Source organism: Sapajus apella, unplaced genomic scaffold (assembly GCF_009761245.1).
Source record: "Sapajus apella isolate SASKATOON/1434 unplaced genomic scaffold, GSC_monkey_1.0 scaffold85, whole genome shotgun sequence".
Classification (NCBI taxonomy): domain Eukaryota; kingdom Metazoa; phylum Chordata; class Mammalia; order Primates; family Cebidae; genus Sapajus; species Sapajus apella.
Window position 1 is genome coordinate 3413429 of NW_022437025.1, and position 4029 is coordinate 3417457.

Consider the following 4029-nt stretch of genomic DNA (forward strand, 5'->3'; position numbering starts at 1 on the left):
GTGCAGCCTCTCCAGAGTGACCCGTCTGCGTGCAGCCTCTCCAGTGTGACCCGTCTGTGTGCAGCCTGTCCAGAGTGACCCCGTCTGCGTGCAGCCTGTCCAGAGTGACCCTATCAAACTTCCCTCTGCCCCTGCCCCTGAGCAGGTGGCCTTCTCTCTGCCGTGCTGCCCACGGCTCTCTTGCAAGGTGTCTTCAGGCTTTCTCTAATACAGCTGCCTTTCTATGCCCGTGACTGTCTTGGTAAATTCTTTTACCACCCGTGACACCAGCTCCAGCCAGTTGAGCCTGCAGCACTATCCACGGTGGGCTCCTTGTTGCTGATACTCCTCAGAACCTTGCTAGGCGGCACATAGGACCATTCTTTAACAGAGGGGCAAGCTGAGCTCAGAGAGGTTACAGCATTTGCTGGGGGTCACACAGCTGAGAGGTATGGGTAAGCCCAAGCTGTTGGCTTAGAATACCGCCATGGCGTTTCTCAGATCACCTCGCTCAGGGACTCCTGGCGGTTCTCCCTGAGTCATGGCTGCTAGTCTGTCCAGGATGAGCTGCTCCAGGCCACGGAGGGCCAGCTGGAGGGCCTGTAGACACCCGCTGTGGAGTCAGGGTCCACACCTTCGGCTGGCAGAGAGGTCTCGGGAGGAGGATCAGTCCCGTCCACACTGTGCAATCAGCTGTGGGACACAGGGAAACGCAGCAGCGGCTTGCTACTGAGAAGGGAGGACTCAGGGTGGACGTGACCCCTCTGCAGATGCGCTCAGCGATAGCATGGCCTGCCCTGTTGGCTCTTCCCACTGGGCATTGAAATTGCTGGGCAGCCAGCGGCTTACCCGGGCTCTCCTGGGCTTACTGGCACCCAGGGAAGAGCAGCGCGGAGCTGTGCGGCTGCTGAGGACAGGCTGTCTGCGGGGAGAGCCTGGAGCCTGAGCAAGTCCAGTGAGTTCAGCCTGATGGCTCCATTCTCCTTCCTACAACAGCCAGACTGCTTTGGAAAGGCTGAATTGCCCCCCTTACCAGGTAGGGATGCCAGGAGGGAGAGCCAGCCTTTCTTCTACTGTCAGCGACCACGTCTTGGCTCTGAAGTCCCCTAAGCCTCGAGTTCTCTATCCGCAGAAAGAGAACGGTGGTGCTCAGGGGCCTGTGTGGAGGGTCCTCTGCTCCCCTCGCCTTGAATGTGGCTCGGGCCTGAGGCTCCCTAGGGAAGGCAGGTGGTGTAGACTCTAGGTGTGCCCTGCCCCTCCTCGGCACCACAGACAGCCTGGGGTGCAAAGGACATGCCCCTGAGCCCAGCTTCACACCAGGGCATGCGGGGGTAGAAACACACTTGCACGCCCTGTGGGTCCCTGCAGCCTGGGGGGCGGGCTGCTATTCCTGCTGTAGGGACGGAGGCGGTCGGAGGTAGAGGCTGCTCCTGGGGCACTCTGGCCTCACCAGAAGAAATGGCGGGGTTGCACATTCCGTGGCACCTGCTCCTTCTCTGTCCCTGTATTTACATCATTATTCTGAAGGCCCAGAGGTTGGACCTTCGGGGATTCGTGCACAAGCCCCGGACAGGCACATGTGTCGCTTCTGGCTTCCTAGTGTGCACAGCCCCTCCTCCCCCTTGTCCTTCTGGACTGTGGCGGTGCACCAGGGACATTGTAGCCACTGCATGATGTCTCCAGCTGTCTCGGACAATTTTATTCACTTACGTATGTTGAGAGCTCGTTTTGCGCTAGGGCCCGGGGGAGGACGCTGGGTTTGCTCAATGTTCCACAGCGAGGGAGTTGCAGACAGGGGCCAGGAGCACGCAGAGGAGGCACTGGACGCCCCTGGGCTTACAGGGGAAAGGTCAGGACTGGGAGGACGTGGGAACCACACAAAGCTTCAGAATCCGCTGTCGATGGCTGAGCAGGGTGCTCAGTGCATGCGGCTGTTTGTTCTGTGGCACTGATAGCCTTGGCACTTCTCCAGGTGTGAAGGACAGCGTGGAGGGAGGCTGCGGAGCTGTAGGCAGAGTCCAGGCAGCCCCAAGCCTGGGTGGGCTGTAGCTGTCAGAGTGGCAGGAAGTGGATGGGGCGATGGGCCCATGGGGGGACCTGCTTGAGTGGGAGTCAGCCTGGGGGTATCTCAATCCCTCTGATGCCTGGTTTGGCTCGCCAGCACCACTTAGCCCACCCCATTGAGCCTGTCCGTGCCTGGCCTGGCACTGGTGATGCAGGGCCTGAGCCAGAGAGCCCACGGGCAGTGTTGGCAAGGCATGCCCAGGCTTAAACCAGCAAGCCTGATTCTGAATGTCTGCAAGCTCTCGGCTGGTGGGGACACAGGCCTGGGACCCAAGCCTCCTAGCGACACGGGTGAGGCCATCGATCAGAGGCCCTTCTTTTAGGCCACCTGGTTCTCTGTGACTGACTCAGTGTTGGCCAGGTGCTTGGATACATAGCTGAGCAGACAGTCCCTGTGTCCCCAGTCTAGTTGGGGGTGCAGGGGTATGAGCCTGGTGAGAGCCTGGGAAGGAACCACTTTTTCATGACGGCACTTTTTCATGACGGAAGCATGCTGTGGCACACTTAACCTGTCATCCGCCCGCTCATGTATTTCTCCACCCACGCACTCACCCACTCAACACCCACCCACCCACTCACCCATCATTCACTTATAAATCCATCCATCCACCCATGCACCCACCCATCCACCCATCCACCCACACATCCACTCATCTACCCATCTACCCATCCATCCATCCACCCACCCATCCACGCATCCACCCACCCACACATCCACTCATCCACCCATGTATCCATCCATCCATTCACCCACCCACCCATCCACCCATCCACCCACCCACACATCCACTCATCCACCCATCTATCCATCATCCATTCACCCACCCACCCATCCACCCACTCACACATCCACTCATCCACCCATCTACCCATCCATCCATTCACCCACCCACCCACCCACCCACACATCCATCCATGCACCCTCCCATCTGTCCATCCATCAGTTATTTGTCCATGCATCCACCCACCCATCTATCCATCCATTCCCCAACTGTGCATTCATCTACTTACCCATCCATCCACCATCCATCCATCCATTCATCCATCCATCCACCAGCCAACCACCCATCCACCCATCCACACGCCCACACACCTATCCACGCACCCACCCATCTGTCCATCCATCACTTGTTTGTCCATGTATCCACCCACCCATCTGTCCATCCAGTCCCCATCTGTGCATTCATCTACTTACCCATCCATCAATCCAGCATCCATCCATCCATCCATCCATCCATCCATCCATCCATCCATCATTCCATCCATCCACTCATCCATCCATCCATCCATCCATCCATCCATTCATCTACTCATCCATCCATCCAACCATCCACCCATCCACCCACCCACGCACCCACCTATCCAACCACCCATCCACCCACCTGTCTATCTACCCATCCCCCTACCTGTCCATCCACCCAACTGCGTCGTCCCTCTGTCTGAAGGTCATTTACAGAACAGCTGTGAAGCTGGGGACTGGGGACCCAGTGGTTACTCAGGACAGCCATGGACACTGTCCTCTAGGGTGTGCTTCCTGGCAGGCAGGAGCAGCGAACAGGACCCTTTTCAGATAGTGGCATCTGCTGTAAAGGAGATAAAACAGTGAGAGTAAAAGAGTTGAAGAGTTACTGGGTCTCCTGGGACCCTTTTCCATTCTGAGTTCTGAGCTTGCTGAGAGGTAAGACACAAAGGCAGGTTACTAGAAACCCAGAACCCTTATCAGGACCAACCCTCCATCAGAACCAACCCCTCCATCAGGACCAACCACTCCATCAGGACCAACCCTCCATCAGGGCCAACCCTCCATCAGGACCAACCCTCCATCAGGACCAACCCTCCATCAGGACCAATTGTCCATCAGGACCAACCCCTCCATCAGGGCCAACCCTCCATCAGGACCAACCCTCCATCAGGACCAACCCCTCCATCAGGACCAATCGTCCATCAGGACCAACCCCTCCATCAGGACCAACCCTCCATCAGGAC

The 4029-nt window shown here is 57.8% G+C and overlaps 1 long non-coding RNA gene across 1 annotated transcript in view; it reads right to left on the minus strand.

Annotated features, from left to right (window-relative positions):
• Nucleotides 1-4029, minus strand: part of LOC116534016 — an 18073-nt gene that overhangs the window by 4770 nt on the left and 9274 nt on the right. The window lies entirely within an intron of this gene.